This window comes from Punica granatum, chromosome 2 (genome assembly GCF_007655135.1).
Source record: "Punica granatum isolate Tunisia-2019 chromosome 2, ASM765513v2, whole genome shotgun sequence".
Classification (NCBI taxonomy): domain Eukaryota; kingdom Viridiplantae; phylum Streptophyta; class Magnoliopsida; order Myrtales; family Lythraceae; genus Punica; species Punica granatum.
In genome coordinates, this window is record NC_045128.1 from 42,254,529 (window position 1) to 42,265,844 (window position 11,316).

Genomic DNA, 11,316 nt, shown 5'->3' on the forward strand with positions numbered 1-11,316 from the left:
AGCTAAATGGGAAATTGACAGTTGAGAAGGAAAGGAAAATGGGGAGAGAGAGAGATCGATCTGATGTTGCGATGAGATGGAGGTGAAGGGTCTTTATTAAAATCTACACCTCGAGCTGATAAGTTGTGAGACTCAACCACATATAAATCACTATATTTTCTTTTATACTTCCTTCTTTTATACTTTCGATGTGGGATTAACTTTACCCAATTGACTTTTATATTCCCAACATTTGCCCTCTTTTATACTTCCGATGTGAAATTAACTTTATCCAATTGACTTTTATATTCCCAACACTCGCTCTCATGTGGCACCGTGTGATCTTTCTCATGATTTGCCTACATGGATCACGTGAACCTTAACCGTCCGCCCTCAACAACTTACCTCGAGCCGGTCTCTCATCTTTTCCGGACTCGGACCTTAACTACCTCGAGGTGGACTTCTTCTTCCACACTCGGTCGAGAGGGGCAATGACTACGAGCCGGGCTTCTACTTTCGAACTGTCCCAGGATCATTACCATGGGCTATGATACCATCTTAAAATTTTCATTTGGACTTATACGGACTTGGGCCCATATCCACTTAAAATTTCAAGCTAATAAGTGGTGGAACACAAGTCTCATATAAACTCATGGATATTCTTTTTCTTTTTCGATGTGAGATTTATCCCATTTTACTCCTCAACAGTTTTACTTCATGATTTACTTGAAAAAAAACTGAGTCCTAAAAGCAGTCTGCAAATTTTATATGGAAATTGGTAACTGCCCCGGTATGGGAGGTCGTTAACAATAAAGTTCTTACAATTTACTGATAAGCTGTCAAGTAACCAGAATTATCTCGCCTCGTTAAATTTTATCTTCTTTCCTGAGATTTTACAATTCACTCATGCAAATGAGGACCAATATCAGGGCCGTGATCATCTGTGGCTGCTATGCAGTCATGCTCATGTTCATTCTCCTGGAGGGTCAGAATTCCACCGCCAGGCTGCCCCTGACTGGCGAAACTGGAAGTCAGAAGACGTGGCTGAAACCGTGGCCGCCAGCACCGCAGCCCTGCGTGGGCACGGCCGGCTTGGGACAGCCGGTCAATCCACCGCAAAGAGGATGCTTTGAGAAGGATGAATGCAGAGGTGGCCCCCCGGCTGGGAAGATTGCATAAACGAGGAATAAGATTTTGAAATAAGCAGAGCAGGAAGCAGTAGTGATGGAATTGCACTTCCTCATATGTACCTTCATATTTATGAGCGCTTGTCATGGCTTGTTGTTTATGAGTTTTTACTAAATCATCAAAAAATTTAATTATACATTGCCTATTCGATTTCTTCATTTCTTAGTATACTACAAACTAATTTTCATTCTATTTTAGCCTAGCCAAACAGAGAGTCCGGGTGTTTTTTCAAATAGAATTATCAAGAAATTATTCTTTTGAGAAAGTATGTAGGAAAAGAAACAATAAGATTCTTTTATTATCAAATTCGTAATAATAACGAGCGCGTTCACTTGTTGCGATTCGTGTTTTCTACCTCTACTTGCCAAACTAATAATCTCATGTCTGTAGTTTCAGACTATTGAGTTTTTCGGTTTCTCTAATGAAATTGCAAATAATCTTGAGCGTATGATGTCTTAAGTTTCACTCTTTTCAATTTGTATAAGATAATGTTCCACATCAGTATCACCCGATTCACAATTTCTGTCTTTATTTTATAAGTATTTTAATTGTAATGGGGAACGCAATTTTTTTTCCCAGTGAATATTTTATTGGGTGAAATATGACAAAATCTATTTAATAATAATCTAGACTTTCAATCTATTTAATGATCAAGTCTTAAATTTCACCAAGTATAGACAAAATCAGAAGGCTTATCTAACAAACAATATTTGGTAGGCAGTGAGACAATTTTGTACTATTAGAGTAAATATGTGCATTACTATGGCCTCATCAGCACCCCTTTATCTTAGTAGGATCACATGTGCCGGCAACGAAATCGATTCATACTCCCTCATACCTTCCATTCAGCTTCTCGATCGAGGCAAGACAAATGACTGCCTTCGAGGGTGCGAAGCCAATGAGCTTTTCGTATGCTCTTTCTATCGTCTTCTCTCTCTTGATCAGTAATAGCTTGAGGGCACGAGCCATCAGTGTTGCTGCAGCTAAGGGGCCGTTCATAGGCTATGATCCAATCGGGAGAGGCCATGCCCCTTCCTGCAAGGGACCTAAATGTTTGCCTACTCCGTCGAATCCAAGATCAGCCGATGTCAAGGCGGCCCGCCTTCAGCATTGTCGAGCCATTAAGCATCCAACTAGCCTCAAGCTCCAGGCCATAAGGATTACAAATGTTCCAAAGTTTTATTAATAACTAATAAATATGCCTGGAAGAGCAATCTAAAATCATACATATGGTTAATTGTACCAGTGGTCCAAAATGTTTCATGAATGTTTCAAGTTGGTCAAAAATATTTTTTTAGTAACTTGTTGGTATATTAAGTTTCAAAACCGTTTCGATATAGTATATTTCGTCATCTGTGTTTGACGTCGTTTCTACTTCAAACTTTTTAAAATTGCAAAATGATCCAAAATTTTTGAACTTTTTCAATTTTGTCCCAGTCTCTTTCTCTTCTCCACTATTCATCTTCTTCCTCCTCCCCCTCTACTGTTCCTCCTCCTCCTTCCTTCTGTTCGACCTGGCGGGTTTCCGTCCAACGGCCCTTAGAGATTCGTGTAGAATGACGCCGTGGCGGTGGGGTTGAAGCTTGCCCCGCCGAGCGCTCCACCGATGACCTCGAAGACGGTGACGAGGGCGGTGGTGATGGCTAGGGAGGCCCACGACAGGACGTCCTGGTTGAGCTCGAGCATGGAAGCGATGACCGTCGTTGCTGCCCCGAGTGTAGAGGCACAGAACACCCACCTAAAGGTTATCACCCCATTCGCGACCGCCAGCTTGATTGCCCCCATCGTCTCGCCCTATGAGACAGCAGAGAACCGAAGACAAAGGGGAGGGTTTGTAGGGCCGTCGGATCGAAGAGGCGGATCTCGAGGGCCGTTGGACGGAAACTTGCCGGAACTTGCAGAAGAGAGAGAAAGTCAATAAGGAAGAGAGAGAGAATGTGGGGTACATTTTGAAAAATTATAAAACTTTGGGTTATTTTACAATTTTAAAAAGTTTGGAGTAGAAATGACTTCAAACACAAATGACGGAATGTACTATATCGAAACAATTTTGAAACTTAATGTACCAACAAGTACCAAAAAAATATTTTGGACCAACTTGAAACATTCATGAAACCTTTTGGACCACCGGTATAATTAATCCATATGTATATGTATATATCAGTCGCTTAGCTAATTCTTTTCGGATTTATAAAAGGGTCCATAAGTTTTAATTAAAAGGGAATTATTTAGAATCGCAAGTGAGACTCACAATCACAATTACAATCTCAAGAAATTTAGGGCAGTGACCATATTTTATTTTGTCACTATTTATACCATTTATTAAATATTAAAATTTTTATTATAATATTATACTCACGAACCTCCTTTTTAATAAAAAAAAAACATGTGAATGGCAATATACATTGTCTGCTTCATTTCTCTCCCCTGTCTAAGCTCTACTGCTCAGGACTTCAATGTTATTGTAGCCGAGAGGACTGGTAACATTGGCCACGGCAAGGGACATCGCCCATCGCTTCGTTAATTATTGCCTCATCCATCAAAATGCGCACTCATGAGGCAACACTATTCACGTATGTTGTCCCATCACTTTTTTGGTGAAAATATAACCTTTTGTCAAATTTCTTTTTTTAGCACGACTTTTCAGATAAAAAGGTATAACTTTTCATTTAGTTTTAAATCAAATACGATGTTAAATTTTTCATTCATTTTAACAGTAACGGCTGACTATGATTTAATAATGTTACATGGCGCAATATAATTGTGCTTGAAATATACATATATTTTTAACCGTAATTTGCTTAAGTATATGATATTAATTGATATATGCACTATTTTTTGGGCAGAATGATACATGCATTTTTTGCCCAGTGTATTATACATTGTTATCAGAACCGGACCGGACCGACCGGTTCGACCGGGAACCGGCACCAAGTCCGGTCCGGTTCGACTAAAAACCGAAATGGCAGCTTTGAACCGCCGGACCCATTGAACCGGCCGGTTTTAAGCACAATTTCATTAAACCGGCCGGTTCTATGGGTTTTTATGGGTTTCCTATTTAATGTAAAAATTGGTTGGTTGTGTAAGGATTTGAACTCATGACCTCTTGCTTTTCATATTAGCATACTACCAACCAAGCCACCACCACTTTTTTGTTCTTTTAACTCTATTTTTAAGTACTTATTAAAATAAGATATTTATTTTGAAGTAAGAAATATTAAATATAGATACTTTCTTATACTATTGTTATATTTCTTTAAAATCATCATACTTTTATCTTAATTATCATAATTTTTTTAATAATATGAATATTTATTTTATTTTAAATAAACGAGCGGTCCGACCCATCGAACCCCCGGTTGGACCCATAAACCCATGACCCCGTACCCCTTCCGGTTCATCATCCGGTCCGGTTCTGATAACACTGGTATTATAGGCCCCTTTGATTCATTTATTAAAAGATTTGTTTTCCTCTACAATATCCTCAGACATTACCATTAAACACAGGTAACTCTATTTCTTGTGCGACCAAGTCATAAAAGAATTACGAGTTCCCAAGTGTTCAATAAGTAAGCAACCCAGAGTTTCGACGACAAACTCTAATCATTCAAAAAGTCAATAATGTCATCACCTTCGTGTTCAAGTATGATATGACTCTTTTTAATTGTTGTAAACTCTAATAATCTTTTCACCAGCCGTGCTTTATAGCGTTCAATACTCTCATTTGTATGTCGCTTTATTTTATATACCCATTTACGATCTATGGGTCACTTGCCCGGAGGCAACGTCTCCAATGTCCAGGTTCGATTAAGCTCCAATGCTCGTATTTCTTACGCCATTGCCGCTCTCCATCGGGGATCACTAATCGCTTCTCGATATGTCCTAGGCTCGACATCCGAATCAATAACAGCCGGATAGGATAAATCCAAATTAGGGGAACTAGTTTGTACCAAATAAGTCTCAATAGGATTCGACATACCTGAGGATTTCAATGGAATGGGCAAGCAGGGGGGTAGTGTGTGGCAACATGAGTCGCAAAATCTTTATCTCAATGATCAACAAAATCCTTCAAATATGTTGGTGCCCGAATTTTTCTGCCCGAACATCGTGAAACTTGAGTACCACCGGCATCACTTCCTAAAGACCCTTTCAGTTCTGTCTCATTTTGCTAGTGTCGAGTTGGATTGATTCGAATTGCGGGTTGATATTCCCGCACCCGATCCGGGTTGGACACCTCTGCTATTGGGTCCTAGCTTCGCTGAAGCCCACTGGAGCCCACTGGAGCCACTCATTTGTGGGTTGTGCAGAGATCCATCTGGACTTCCCTGAGGCCTAGCGAGATTGCTTGGCTGTGAGCTGGACACAACTTTATCCAGTCTTCGCCGGAGCCCACTGAAACTATCTAATTGTAGGCTGGACGATGACCCATCATGGGCCTCCTCTTGTTCTTCCATCCGATTTCTAGCCCACCACATGTCTTCCTCCCCTTCAAAATGTACATCTCCTTCAGCCCATGGTTTTGAAAAAGAAAGATGGTTGCCCATTGTCATCTTCGGGTAACCAATTTCCTCAAATAAAAATTTATTCTCAAAAAATTGCACATCCCTTAATACAAAAAAAAAATCTTATTTCTCCAGATCAAACATTCGCCATCCTTTCTTTCCATGAGGATACCCCACAAAAATACATCTTCGGGATCTCTCAGCAAACTTATCTTCGTTACGTAGTTGATAATGTGCATAACACAAGGACCCGAATACTTGCAAATTTGAATAATTCGATTTCCTCTGAAAAAGGACTTCATAGGGACTCTTGCCTTCCAATATCTGTGTCGGCATTTCATTGATCAAATAGGCTGTCGTCGCAACACTTTCTCCCCAGAAATGTGTAAGTAGTGATGCTTGGAATAATAATGCTCGTGCGACAATAAGTATATGCCTATGTTTTCTCTCCACTCGTCCATTTTGCTGCGGTGTGTCCGTACATGACGTTTGATGCAAAATCTCATTTTGAATAAAGAAATCCTGTTGTTTCCGAGATAAGAATTCCAGCTCGTTATCACTTCGCACCATCTTCACTGTGGTTCCAAATTGATATTTAACCAAATTATAGAATGCCATCAAACTTTGTCGAGCTTCTGTTTTATCCTTCAACATATATAATCAAAACGCTCATTATGATCATCCTTAATTGTCAAAAAATAACTTGATCCAGAAATCGTCTTCTCTTTATAAGGACCCCACAGATCACAATGCACAAAATGAAATGGTGATGGAGCTTTATTCGAACTCAAATTAAATTGCAAACGAATATGTTTAACCTGAAAAAATACATCACAACTCATATTCTTCATGTAATTGGAATCAAAATTAATCTCACTTATTCTGATGTCGCTGGATGGATGCCCAAGCAGTTTGTGCCAAATATCTCCCGAGCCAACACCTTGAGCCTGATAAGCCAACGCCTCCGAGGATATTAGCCATCACAAGTAGTGTAACCCCCTTAACCCTCACCTAGTCCAACTATCTTCCTCGATATACGGTCCTGTATAAAACATAGCTCAAGTAAGAATGTTACAAAACAATCCATATCCTTGCTTAGCTGACTGACCGAAATTAAGTTACAATTGAACGGGGGCACAAACAGAACATTCTGCAAAATGAATGAATTCCCAAGTTTGCACAGTTCTCATATTTGTTGCTCGAGTGGTGTCTCCATTAGGGATATAAATAGAGAACTCATCTCCAATTAGTCTCGAATCATCTAAATAGCCCACACATCCGGTCATATGTCTTGGGCATGTATCAATTATCTATTCTCATCTTTCAATAAAAAAAATTATTATATTTACCGACTAGTGGCTCATTTCTCCCCTCATGTACCGCGATCATACTTAATCCCATGCCACTTGGTCTTGTTCCTTCATGTACAGTGCCAACAAGTGCACCTCTAGTCGGTTGACCTCCATTCCACTACCCCGATGTTGGCCCATTCTGCCATGTACTTTGTCCCGAACCTCTCTACTGCTGACCCGCGAGCTGTCCATAAGCCCTCCATGATCCATGCGGTCCTTGCTTCCCTTGTCCAGTCACCTTCTTCCCCTTACTTTTGTTATTTCCTTCCATAGGTGGCCCGTGAAGCACCCAGCATGAACCCTTAATATGGTCAGGTCGACCATAGTGGTCGCAAAACGGTTTGCCTTCCGTTGTCTTGCGTTGTCCCTCTCGGTTTTCGCTTGCACCCTTGACAGCGAAGGCTCCGAGCTTGATCACTCCTTTTGGTACGTGTGCTGCCTCCCGAGAGCGAGCGACTGTGAATAAAAAATAGTAATCATGGATTGACCAATTTTACATTTTACCCATTCTAAATTATGTTTATTGCACATAGCATGGGTTCCAAATCTTATATATACATAGCAGTGAAAAGATTATTAGAGTTAGCAATAGTTAAAAAGAGTCATCTCATACTTAAACACGAAAGCGATGACATTACTAACTTTTTGAATGATCGAAGTTTGCCATCGAAATTCTCGGGAGGCAGAACAAGAGAGTTACACATCTCCCAGCTTTCCAGGTTCAGGTCACCTGGTGGAGGCCTCGGTATTTCACCTTCCACAAACCTTAGCTTCCCTTCAGCCGTCAAAGCAATCGTCATCGCCCTCGACCATGTCAGGTAATTATCGTCATTGAGTAGACAGGAAGTGATCTGTACTCCCGTGGAATTCGAGCTTCCAATCCTGTATACTGCAGAGTCTTGCATCCTTTTCCCGGAGCTTTCTACTTTATCTTCTCTATTCGTCATCTCTCCTCTTCAGTTTGCGAGTCTTTGAGGTTCTAGAGAGAGCCTTGCTCTGATACCATCTTAAGACATGAGAATGAGAATAAGCCTTCACATACCATTGAGCTCTAGGGTTACTAATACACAAATCTGATACAATGCTGAAAAAAGAAGGAAGTTACTTCTAAGGTAAATATCGAAAAGGTCCTAAACTAGAAGATTACAATATCTTGCGATAATCTCAATATATCTAGAAGAAGAAAACGTATCTAAAATATCTCTTAATACCATTCAATCTATTTAATGATCAAATCTTAAATTTCACCAAGTATAGAAAAAATCAGAAGGCTTATCTAACAAACAATATTTGGTAGGCAATTAGACAATTTTGTACTATTACATTAAATATGTGCATTACTATGCCCTCATCAGCACCCATTTCTATTAGTAGGACCGCATGTGCCCGCAACTATATCTATCCATACTCCCTCATACCTTCAATTTGACCCTTTCAGCTTCTCGATCAAGGCAAGAAAAATTGCTGCCTTAAAGGGAGTGAAGCTAGTGAGCTTTTCGTATGCTCTTTGTATCGTCTTCTCTCCCTTGATCAGTAGCAGCTTGGGGGCACGAGCCATCGGTGTTGCTACAACTAACGGGCCGTTCATAGACTATGGTACAATCGCAAAGGGCCGGATCCCTTTCTGCAAGGGACCCAAATGTTTGCCTACTGCGTCGAATCCATATAGGCGAGGCTGTAGCAAGATCAACCGATGCCGAGGTAGTCCAAGCTCTAGGCCATAAAGATTACAAATGTTCCAAGTGTCGTCCCATCAATAAGCACTCCTAAGGCAACACTATTGACATATGTCGTCTCATAAATTTTTTGTCAAATTCCTATTTTTAGGTCGATCTTTCATTTTAGTTCTAAATCAAGTACGATGTTAAATTTTCCTTTCATTTTAATAATAATGGCTGACTTAAATTTAATGGTGTCACGTGGTGCAACATGATTGTACTTGAAATACACATATAATTTCAATATTAATTTGCTTAATGTATGATACTAATTAGTATATGCACTCTTTTTTTGGGCAGAATGATTCATGCACCTTTTTTTTCCAGTAGAATGATAGATGCACTTTTTGCCCAATATATTATAGGCCATTTGATTCATTTATTAAAAAACTTGTTTTCCTCTACAAGAACCTCATGTATTACCATGAAACACACGTAACTCTGTTTCTTGTGCGACCAAGTTAGAAAAGAATTACGAGTTCCCAAGTGTTCAATAAGTACGCAACCAAGAGTTTCAACGACAAACTCTGATCATTCAAAAAGTTAGTAATGTCATCGCCTTCGTGTTTAAGTACGAAATGACTCTTTTTAACTATTGCTAACTCTAATAATATTTTCACCCCTATATATATAAGATTTGGAACCCATGCTATGTGCAATAAACAATTTAGAGTGGGTAAAATGTAAAATTGGTCAATCCATGATGACCACTTTTTATTAATATAATTTAGGAAAAAAGACAAAAACCCCATTGTGATTTGAGATTGAGACAAATCGCACTATGTTCTATTTTTTTGGGATAATTAGTCCCATGTAGTTTGCTCCGTCAGACATAAAGGGTTATGACGTTAAATTTTGTTTTCATTTTCAGTTCTCAATCTTTAACCTTTTATTCGTTTGGATTATAAATTTTTTTCTTTTATCAGTCATATCCTAAACTTTCTATTTTGTTTCATTTTAGTCTAACAAAAAAAATCGAAAGGGAAGAGGCGTCGAATTGGCGGCCCCCGACCCCTCCACCGGGGTCATCGATGCCCACAGAGGACGCCGATGACCTCGGTGGAGGTGTCGGGGTTGTCGATTGGCGGCGACCCCGACCCCGAATCGACAGGGGACTCCGACATAGGGGATTTCCGAGTCGGAGTCCCCCGTCGATTTGGGGTCGGGGCAGCCAATTGGCGACTCCGACCCTCCACCGAGGTCGCCGGTGACCAAGGTAGAGATTGGCAGCCCCGACCCCGATTCCCTTTCGATTTTCTTTATTGGACTAAAATGAAACAAAATGAAAAGTTTAGAATAGAAATGATAAAAGAAAAGGATTTATAACCAAAATGATTAAAAGATTAAAGATTGAGGACTGAAAATGAAAAAAAAAATTAACGTCGTAACCCTTTATGTCAGACGGAGCAAACCACATGGGGCTAATTGTCCTAAAAAAAAAATATGATGCAATTTGTCTTAACCCTAAACCACAAGTGGATTTTTGTCTTTTTTCCTATAATTTACATTTGGAAAAAGGAAAAATAAGGCAAAAGAGAAATGAAAAATGCAGACAGTTAAACGGGGAAAGGGAAAGAGTGGGCGAGGGAAGAGAGAGTGGATAAAGAAAATAGGATAAAAACTCGTAATTATTACCATATTTACTTTGTTATAGAGATTTTTCAGAACTAAAGATTTGGCGAAAATCCTATCTTAATAGTATCATCTATAGATATATATAACCCACCTTATAAGGGTATGCACGGATACTGGGTATACTCGTAACTGGTCGAAACCTACTCGTTAGGGTAGCGTCCGAGTAGCTCATATTGAAAATATGATAGGATTCGAATATTAAAATTAGGAACCGATGAAAACATGTTCCAATTTCGATTTCGATTCCTGCATATAGAGTATCCAGAACCGGTACCTGGACCAGATAATAATTTTCCTAGTTATATTCAGATACATTTCTCCCTTTTACTTTACCCTATTCTCCTCTCTGTGTCTCTCTTCTCTTGGTAGAAGCTTTGTATTCCTTATCGTCGGCAACTTTGGTTTGACGATATAAGTGTATCCTCGGTGAGGCCTGATCGAATTACAAATATTTAATTTTGTGGATGGATTCATGAGCCATATTACTCTTTGTTGTAGATGTATTGTGAATTTAATCTAAATTTATGTCGACATCCTGTTATGCGTAATTACTGATTATGGATGAGACATTTTCGATTTTATTTAGCGAGATAAAAAAATTTACAGATTCCAACAGGGTACCTAAAACCTGTGAAATAATACAGGTTCCGGATAAGTTTCGATTTCATGACTCAACATGATAGAGTCCAGTTCCAAAATCTTGGAACATGTTTCTTATAGGGTAGGGTCCGAGTATCATGAAAAAAACAGGGTATCCGAAACTAGGGGTGATCAGTTCCGGATACCCGTTTTTTTCACGATACCCGAACCCTACCCTGTTGAATCGTGAAACCGGAACCTACCCGAAACCTCTATTATATCACAGGTTCCGAGTACCCAATGGAACCCGTAAATTTTCCCATCTGGAGGCAGCTGTAAAGAAGAATGAATGAATGAATGAAT